The sequence below is a fragment of the Myxine glutinosa genome, chromosome 3 (assembly GCF_964187855.1).
Source record: "Myxine glutinosa chromosome 3, kmMyxGlut1.1, whole genome shotgun sequence".
NCBI classification, from domain to species: domain Eukaryota; kingdom Metazoa; phylum Chordata; class Myxini; order Myxiniformes; family Myxinidae; genus Myxine; species Myxine glutinosa.
In genome coordinates, this window is record NC_136263.1 from 170,922,924 (window position 1) to 170,933,372 (window position 10,449).

Genomic DNA, 10,449 nt, shown 5'->3' on the forward strand with positions numbered 1-10,449 from the left:
GCAAGCTTCACCACCTGTCGGTGGAGGAAGTTGGGGTAGAAGAGGAAATGCATTATCTGTGCTGGACGACAAGCCACCACCGAGGTATTATTTTAGGCTCAACACTCTGAAGATAATAGCTGATCCAGGGCCAAAAGTGTTCTTGGAAGCAATGCCTGACGCATTACTTAGGTTGATTGAAATACCCGCTCCAAGCCGAGTTAGCAGTCAGTTGCATGAGTGGATGCGACTGTAAGAGCAAGTTCAAGATCCTGGCAAAGCTTGCAGTGCTTTGAGAAACCTGCTGACTACTGCACAACCTCTACAGCTCCATTTACCCCAGGGTGTAAATACGTCAGGAATGCTGCGTCTGCACAAGCTGCCCAAAATTAAAAACCAATGCCATCTTTTGGGTAGCTCCTGCGACAAATAGCAAATGGAGCTTGCGGTTTTGTCTTTAATTACAATACGTTAAGCGATCAAATATTTCACAAAAAACTTTGAAGGAATAAATACCGGTTTGCTCCCTTATGGATTGGCTTTAAAAAATCTGTTATTCTGGAGCTGCACTGTCGAGCACATTGGAAAGGAATTGACTAGTGGTCATTTCAAAGGTAAACCAATATAACACGAGATTGTTGATGCAATCCAACAGAGAAGTGGGCATAAATCAGTAGGCAAGCCATCAGCAGACTCGAGACCAGGTGTGCACGCAAGATCGACAGTGTTCTGCACAAACAAGGGTGAATGGTCGACAAGAGTTCTGCATGGTTGTTGTTGCTGTTGTTGTGGTTCTTGTTCGGGTCGATTTTTGAAATGTGCACGCATTGGTCGTACAGCTGCCGGACCCTACCCACATTTGTCGCTTGACTCCACCAACCATGGCGCACCCACACAAAATAATATGGCCGCCATCTTGGTTTTATAGTGGATCTAAGACATCAGGCCTGTAGGCCTCTGCTGATTATACACTTCCTGGGTTTGTTGTGTCAGATTTCCATTGGTTTTGTTTGGATCGAATGGTGTGCACAATGAGCGACCCCAAAATTCTAATCATGTCAAATAAAAACTAGAACGGGCACTCGGTAGAGCGCATACCTTCGCCGCAGCTACTGTTCTGTACTTGCCCTTGCCCTTGACCTTTGACCCGATTGCTCCCAAAATCTAATCAAATGTGTCCCGTATAATAACCAATCATCCCACCAAATTTCATGCAATTCGGTTGAATACTTTTTGAGTTATGCGAATAACATACACACACACACACACACACACAGACATACAAATCATAACTTTGAGTGAAATACGATCGAGTTAAAAATAGTCAGAATTTGAGCAAATCTGTTTCATTCGTTTGTTAATATGCCTCATCTCTTGACAAATCTGCAATTATAATTTTTTTTGAGGTTGAAATGATCGCGGGAGATTGCGTTATAGTGATGACGTCCTGGATGGACATCTTCTTCTTCAGTCGCGCATAACTTTGAGTGAAATACGATCGAGTTAAAAATAGTCAGAATTTGAGCAAATCTGTTTCATTCGTTTGTTAATATGCCTCATCTATTGTCAAATCTGCAATTATAATTTTTTTTGAGGTTGAAATGATCGCGGGAGATCGCGTTATAGTGATGACGTCCTGGATGGACATCTTCTTCTTCAGTCGCTCATAACTTTGAGTGAAATACGATCGAGTTAAAAATAGTCAGAATTTGAGCAAATCTGTTTCCCAAAATCTAATCAAATGTGTCCCGTATAATAACCAATCATCCCACCAAATTTCATGCAATTCGGTTGAATACTTTTTGAGTTATGCGATTAACATACACACACACAGACATACAAATAAATACACAGCGATCAAAACATAACCTTCCGCTTTTGCGAAGGTAATTACTAGCAACGTTTAATCAAGGCCATCAACACGCACAGATGCAGCTCCCGAAAAAACACTGTAGGCCCTAAATATCAGGCCTGTAAGCCTCTGCTGATTATTCACTTCCGTGTTTGTTGCATCAGGTTTCCATTGGCTTTGTTTGGGTTGAGTGTTAGTCACGATGAGGGACCACAAAAAATTTAATCAATGTCAAATAAAAATAATTGGTGAGGTTTAATCAAGCCCGCCAGCACGCATAGTACATGCCTCCATAAAAAAAAAAATAGCATTAGGTAATTTTTGAATGGCCCCTTATTGGTTTGAAACAAACCGTGACCCGGTGACGAATCAACTGATGCTGATATAACCGTGGTGGAGGCTGACATGGATAAGAGGTGTCGAGTTCATCTTTAGCATATTGACTACAGCATAACTATTTGAGGCCTCTGCACATATACAGTCAAATGTGGACTTGTCAATCTTGCACATTAGGGGCTGGCAGGATATCGCAGTCGCCTCTGAATTGTCTAGCCTGGGTTCGAATCTCGACTTAGCTACAAACTGTCATCGTTGAGTTTCACAGGCCATCAATGGGTGTGCTGTCCCTCAAATGGACATTGAACTGGTTGTTGTTGTTGTTGTTGTTGTTGTATAGCCACGGACAGATCTCTCGAACAAGCCTGCGGCACAGAGACAGCCGATTGATCTCGCAGGAGCGACCCAGATATCTTCCACTTTCAGGGTGGTGTTTCCCCACCTTCACAAATTCAGGACCATGACAGAGTCAGAGTCAGAGTCAGAGTCAGGGAAAGGGAAAGGAAAAGGGAAAGGGAAAGGGAAAGGGAAAGGGAAAGGGAAAGGGAAAGAGAAAGGGAAAGAGAAAGAGAAAGGGAAAGGGAGAGGGAAAGGGAAAGGGATAGGGAAAGGGCAAGGGAAAAGGAAAGGGAAAGGAAAAGGGAAAGGGAAAGGGAAAGGGAAAGAGAAAGAGAAAGCGAAAGGGAGAGGGAAAGGGAAAGGGAAAGGGAAAGGAAAGGGAAAGGGAAAGGGAAAGGGAAAGGAAAGGGAAAGGGAAAGGGAAAGGAAAGGGAAAGGGAAAGAGAAAGAGAAAGGGAAAGGGAGAGGGAAAGGGAAAGGGAAAGGGAGAGGGAGAGGGAAAGGGAAAGGGAAAGGGAAAGGGAAAGGGAAAGGGAAAGGGAAAAGGAAAGGGAAAGGGAAAGGGAAAGGGAAAGGGAAAGGGAAAGAGAAAGGGAAAGGGAGAGGGAAAGGGAGAGGGAAAGGGAAAGGGAAAGGGAAAGGGAAAAGGAAAGGGAAAGGAAAAGGGCAAGGGAAAGGGAAAGGAAAAGGGAAAGGGAAAAGGAAAGGGAAAGGAAAAGGGCAAGGGAAAGGGAAAGGAAAAGGGAAAGGGAAATGGAAAGGGAAAGGGAAAGGGAAAGAGAAAGAGAAAGAGAAAGAGAAAGAGAAAGCGAAAGAGAAAGAGAAAGAGAAAGAGACAGAGAAAGAGACAGAGACAGAGCCAGAGCCAAGAGGGAAAGGGCCGGTGTCTGGGGACCGATCGGCATTCTGACCGTGACCACACTTCCCTGACGAATCCAGGCAGCAAGGGAGAATGGGGACGATTTGGCCCCTGACTTGCGTTGGGGTTTACAACCACCACGAAGAGGCATCCCCGATAGTTGTACATTGAATTGGCTGTCCTAACTGCTCGCATTAGTTGCTGGACGTTAAAGATCCTATGGTGACCTTCGCAAAGAGTAGGTGAGCAATCGCTAGCATCCTAGACAATTAAAATACCTACCTGGACTGCAGATTCCTTAACTGGTAGTCTGGTATTCTTGTAGATTCCTTGAGACCGGGTTACCCAGCCTACACTTGCTATCCTAGAATGGCGGTGTTGGCTGGACAGCACCCCAGCCTCTGGACTGCAGGGAAATTGCCCATGTCGTTAACATAGCAGATCTTTAACTCAATAGATCCAAGCTCGGCTACGCCGTTGTTATTCGGTCTTGTTTTTACCTTGCGCTCGTGAAGCGAAAAAAGCGATCAGGTGCGTGCGTACGTGCAGTACTTGTGTGTGTGTGTGCGCATTTTAAAAATTCATTTTCTCGATAACCATTGGTCTGATTGACACGAAATTTTACAATAGGAGCGCCTCCGCATGAATAATTTTTTTATTCATAATTATGATGTCATAGGTCACATGGTACGGATGCCATATTGGAAAAACGTTACACCACTATATTTCCGAAACCGCTTAATGGAAAAAATTTAAACATGACTCATTGTCAAGTACTCCAATGGGGAAAAAGACGAGTTGATGATGATGTCATTGGTGCCTTCATTATGGCATCATAATTCAACAAGTACAAAACTTCATTTGATCAGTATGATTATTTTTTCTCTGCAACTATTGTTCTGATGCACAAAATTCTCACCATAGGAGCACCTCCTCCTGCAGAATTTTGAAATAATTATGACATCATAGGTCATGTGGTACAGGCCCCATCTTGGAAAACTGAAAAACGTTGCACCTTTATATGCCCAAAACCGCTCAATGGAAAAATTTGAAACATGTCTTATTGTAAAAATAAAAAACTCCGCATGAGGAATGTGTTGTTAACGATGACGTCATTGGTCCCTTAATTATGACGTCATAATTCGACAGGGACAACCTTAGTCTGATCAGTTTGAAATTATATTACACAACAATTATATTAGAGAATGTAAATTTATGATGTCATCGCACACGCGGTCTGGCAGCCATATTGGATCAAATAAAAATCCCTTCAAAAACAGAAGAGTTGGCTCGCACCAAGTTGACTGCACGGGGTAGGTATTCTATGAATACTATCTACTTATCAGAAGTGATTGTTGACAAAACTTATAGCTGGCTCCCTGAGTAACTTGAAGACAGGGTTGGCTTTATCCTACTTGCCACAGCCCACAGTGGCGGAACTCCAACCTTCGTGGGTGACTATTAAATCCCTCGATGTGACTGCTCATCATGCTCAATAAGCAGAATTTTATTGTCAATCCCTAAGGTGCTTGGAGTGCCCCCACTTGAATGAATACAGAGAAGATAATACGTTCACGCGTAATTTACTCCATTAATCAATAATCTCGAAAAGTATCCAAATCACACAATCGATGCAACTGTGTCAATCATCATTCTCAGGCTGCGGGATTATTTCCTTTTTATGACTTTTTATGATTTATCAGGCCTAAGATTTTAGTGAATTGTTGTTCATCATTGTTATTATCTTGGGTTCTATTGTTCTCACTTCCAGTTCGAGAATGGAAAATTTTCGCAGCATTAGCAATTGCACAGCAATATAAACCCATTGTTGATGCCCGCACAGTCAGGGTCTGGCCGCAAACATCTGTAAAATGAAATTCAGCTCGCAGTGGGCCCAGATGGGCTTTCCAAATCGGATTACAGGCCCCTTCTGATAAACTATCATTGCCATGGAAAAGTGATTAGGAAATATTTCACTGTGACCTCTAGAACATGAGGTCGGTGTTTCAGGGGCAACGTTTCTGGAAACACGATTGTTGGCCCAAAGTCTCACCGCAATATCAAAACTTGTGATTGAAAATGGGATTAATGTTGCTTTTTTTTTTTTTTTTTGAAACAAAGGAAGAAAATGAAAAAATAAAATGCAACACTTTGGGAGAGGGGGATGGGGAGAGCAAATGCAAGGATAACACTGTCATAATCATCAATTTGATGTCCTTCGTCTATGTAGCATTTCACACTGGTCAGGGTGATCATCAATCTCCAAAGCCCATCAATCTCCAATGATGTTCGCATAATCTGGGTCGGATAAAGTCATGGAGTGAGCAGCAACCTGGAGAATTTGAGAGGATACGTGGAAACTTTGGAAACATTTAAATAAATCAAAAAGGTCGACGATTGACCTTTTGAAATGATCTTAACTATGTTGTTAACAATGTCCACTTTATTTATTAACGATGCTGTTAACTATGCCTCCACTATATTTATTAATTATGCTGTTAACTATGCTCCACTTTATTTATTAACTATGTTGTTAACTATGCTCCACTTTATTAATTAATTATGCTGTTGACTATGCTCCACTTTATTTATTAATTATGCTGTTGACTATGCTCCACTTTATTTATTAACTATGTTGTTAACTACGCTCCACTATATTTATTATCTATGTTGTTAACTATGCTCCACTTTATTTATTAACGATGTTGTTAACTATGTTGTTAACTATGCTCCACTGGATTTATTAATTATGCTGTTAATTATGCTCCACTATATTTATTAACTATGTTGTTAACTATGCTCCACTTTATTTATTAAATATGTTGTTAACGATGCTCCACTATATTTATTAATTATGCTGTTAACTATGCTCCACTTTATTTATTAACTATGTTGTTAACTATGCTCCACTTTATTCATTAATTATGCTGTTGACTATGCTCCACTTTATTTATTAATTATGCTGTTAACTATGCTCCACTATATTTATTAATTATGTTGTTAACTATGCTCCACTTTATTTATTAACTATGTTGTTAACTATGCTCCACTTTATTAATTAGTTATGCTGTTGACTATGCTCCACTTTATTTATTAATTATGCTGTTAACTATGCTCCACTTTATTTATTAACTATGTTGTTAACTATGCTCCACTATATTTATTATCTATGTTGTTAACTATGCTCCACTTTATTTATTAACGATGTTGTTAACTATGTTGTTAACTATGCTCCACTTTATTTATTAACTATGTTGTTAACTATGCTCCACTTTATTTATTAAATATGTTGTTAACGATGCTCCACTATATTTATTAATTATGCTGTTAACTATGCTCCACTTTGTTTATTAACTATGTTGTTAACTATGCTCCACTTTATTTATTAACTATGTTGTTAACTATGCTCCACTATATTTATTAACTATGTTGTTAACTATGCTCCACTATATTTATTAAATATGCTCCACTTTATTTACAAATTATGCTGTTAACAATGCTCCACTTTATTTATTAACTATGTTGTTAACTATGCTCCACTATATTTATTAACTATGTTGTTAACTATGCTCCACTATATTTATTAACTATGTTGTTAACTATGCTCCACTATATTTATTAACTATGTTGTTAACTATGCTCCAATATATTTATTAACTATGTTGTTAACTATGCTCCACTATATTTATTAACTATGTTGTTAACTATGCTCCACTATATTTATTAACTATGTTGTTAACTATGCTCCACTTTATTTATTAACTATGTTGTTAACTATGCTCCACTTTAATTATTAACTATGTTGTTAACTGTGCTCCACTATATTTATTAACTATGCTCCACTTTATTTACTAATTATGCTGTTAAGTATGCTCCACTTTATTTATTAACTATGTTGTTAACTATGTTCCACTATATTTATTAACTACGTTGTTAACTATGCTCCACTATATTTATTAACTATGCTCCACTTTATTTATTAATTATGCTGTTAACGATGCTCCACTTTATTTATTAACTATGTTGTTAACTATGCTCCACTATATTTATTAACTATGTTGTTAACTATGCTCCACTATATTTATTAACTATGTTGTTAACTATGCTCCACTTTATTTATTAACTATGTTGTTAACTATGCTCCACTATATTTATTAACTATGTTGTGAACTATGCTCCACTTTATTTACTAATTATACTGTTAACTATGTTCCACTTTATTTATTAACTATGTTGTTAACTATGCTCCACTATATTTATTAATTATGCTGTTAACTATGCTCCACTTTATTTGTTAACTATGTTGTTAACTATGCTCCACTTTATTTTTTAACTGTGTTGTTAACTATGCTCCACTTTAGCTATTAGCTATGTTGTTAACGATGCTCCACAATATTTATTAATTATGCTGTTAACTATGCTCCAATTTATTTATTAACTATGTTGTTAACTATGCTCCACTTTATTTTTAATTATGCTGTTAACTATGCTCCACTTTATTTATTAACTATGTTGTTAAATATGCTACACTATATTTATTAACTATGCTCCACTTTATTTACTAATTATGCTGTTAACGATGCTCCACTTTATTTATTAACTATGTTGTTAACTATGCTCCACTATATTTATTTAATATGTTGTTAACTATGCTCCGCTTTATTTATTAACGATGTTGTTAACTATGTTGTTAACTATGCTCCACTTTATTTATTAACTATGTTGTTAACTAGGCTGCACTTTATTTATTAACTATGTTGTTAACTATGCTGCACTTTATTTATTAACTATGTTGTTAACTGGGCTCCACTATATTTATTAACTATGTTGTTAACTATGCTCCACTTTATTTATTAATGATGTTTTTAACTATGTTGTTAACTATGCTCCACTTTATTTTTCAACTATGCTGTTAAATATGTTGCACTTTATTTATTAACTATGTTGTTAAATATGTTGTTAACTATGCTCCACTTTATCTATTAACTGTGTTGTTAACTATGCTCCACTTTTTTTTATTTACTATGGTGTTAACTATGCTCCATTTTATTTATTAACTATGTTGTTAACTATGATGTTCACTATGCTCCACTTTATTTATTAACTATGCTGTTAACGATGCTCCATTTTATTTATTAACTATGCTGTTAAATATGTTGTTAACTATGCTCGACTTTATTTATTAACTATGCTGTTAAATATGTTGTTAACTATGCTCCACTTTGTTTATTAAATATGCTGTTAACTATGCTCCATTTTATTTATTAACTATGCTGTTAAATATGTTGTTAACTATGCTCGACTTTATTTATTAACTATGCTGTTAAATATGTTGTTAACTATGCTGCACTTTGTTTATTAACTATGCTGTTAACTATGCTCCATTTTATTTATTAACTATGCTGTTAAATATGTTGTTAACTATGCTCAACGTTATTTATTAACTCTGTTGTTAACTATGCTCCACTTTATTTATTAATTATGTTGTTAACTATGCTCCACTTTATTTATTAACTATGCTGTTAACTATGCTCCATTTTATTTGTTAACTATGCTGTTAAATATGTTGTTAACTATGCTCAACTTTATTTATTAACTATGTTGTTAACTATGCTCCACTTTATTTATTAATTATGTTGTTAACTATGCTCCACTTTATTTATTAACTATGTTGTTAACCATGCTCCACTTTATTTATTAATTATGTTGTTAACTATGCTCCACTTTATTTATTAACTATGTTGTTAACTATGCTCCACTTTATTTATTAATTATGTTGTTAACTATGCGCCACTTTATTTATTAACTATGTTGTTAACTATGCTCCACTTTATTTATTAACTATGTTGTTAACTATGCTCCACTTTATTTATTAATTATGTTGTTAACTATGCTCCACTTTATTTATTAACTATGTTGTAAATTATGCTCCACTTTATTTATTAACTATGTTGTAAATTATGCTCCACTTTATTTATTAATTATGTTGTTAACTATGCTCCACATTACTTATCAACTCTGGCGTTAACTATGCTCCACTTTATTTATTAAAGGGCCAGTGGAGCGTCATCGGTAAAAAAAAAACATCATTCATGGCTGAATAACAAACACCCTGTAAACATGAAGCAAGTCAGGATGGGTACAAACCTTCTGAACTGCAGTAAAACTCGCCAGTACATCCTGTCCGGTCGACATCCGTCCGTGCTGTCCGTTACTCCTCTTGACTCCTGTCTGTCAATAATTCATCCGTATATATTTGGTTTCCTTCGTCTGCAGTGCCCAATACCTGGCTTCGAGGATGGCCTCAAGGTCCTCTTCGCTGTCTATCCTGGGTTTGAATCCCAACCCAGCTATAAACTGCCATCCTGGTGTTTGACAGACAGGGTGATTCATCAATGTGTGTGCCATCCCTTGGATGGGCATTGAACGTGGTGTTCCATCTGACAACATTATAGTTGGTGGACATTAAAGATCCCACGCGAAGAGTAAGCGAGCTCGCACCGGAACCATAAACAAATTTCAAATTCTTGCCCTAACCAGCAGAGGGCACTTTATCAGTGGCACAGCCACACCTTCAGCCAATGATGCCACCACCGCAGCCTTGTGCCGCATTTGAATGAAGAACAAAATCCCCAATACCCATCGATGTCTGGCAGTGTTTGGCAGTGACACCTCGGCAAACACTGACAAACGGTACTGATAACCGGTTAGAACGTACCAGTAACATTTACATTTTTGCATTAACCAATTATATTCGTTGTTGAAATTTATAATTTTATCTTAATTTATCGAATATTTATGTGTGAGCATTTGCAAAATATACACACACATGCTTACTTTTGATAAACACAGCTGGTGACTTCGGGCTTTTAGTGTTGTAAATTTGCGGAGCACTCTGGGTGCGGGTGATATTTTTTTTGGCATACAAGATCGAGGCTCATGAAAGAGCTAACATTAATCACAAAAAGAGAAACTGACACGTAAAACATATAATAAGGGGAGCGGTAGACAAGATGGGGAGAGAGAGAGGGAAGCACACAAGTACAACATTTGAGAGCAGGGACATCGGGAGATCTGTGGGAGG

General features: G+C 37.2%; 1 long non-coding RNA gene across 1 annotated transcript in view; it reads right to left on the reverse strand.

The window, feature by feature from the left end:
• The window catches only part of LOC137414443 (uncharacterized), a 10,970-nt gene extending 1,394 nt beyond the window's left edge, over positions 1 to 9,576 (reverse strand). The window contains exon 1 of the long non-coding RNA XR_010981898.2: positions 9,513 to 9,576. This is a non-coding gene — a long non-coding RNA (uncharacterized LOC137414443). The remainder of the gene's footprint in view (positions 1 to 9,512) is intronic.
• Positions 9,577 to 10,449: the final 873 nt, after the last annotated feature.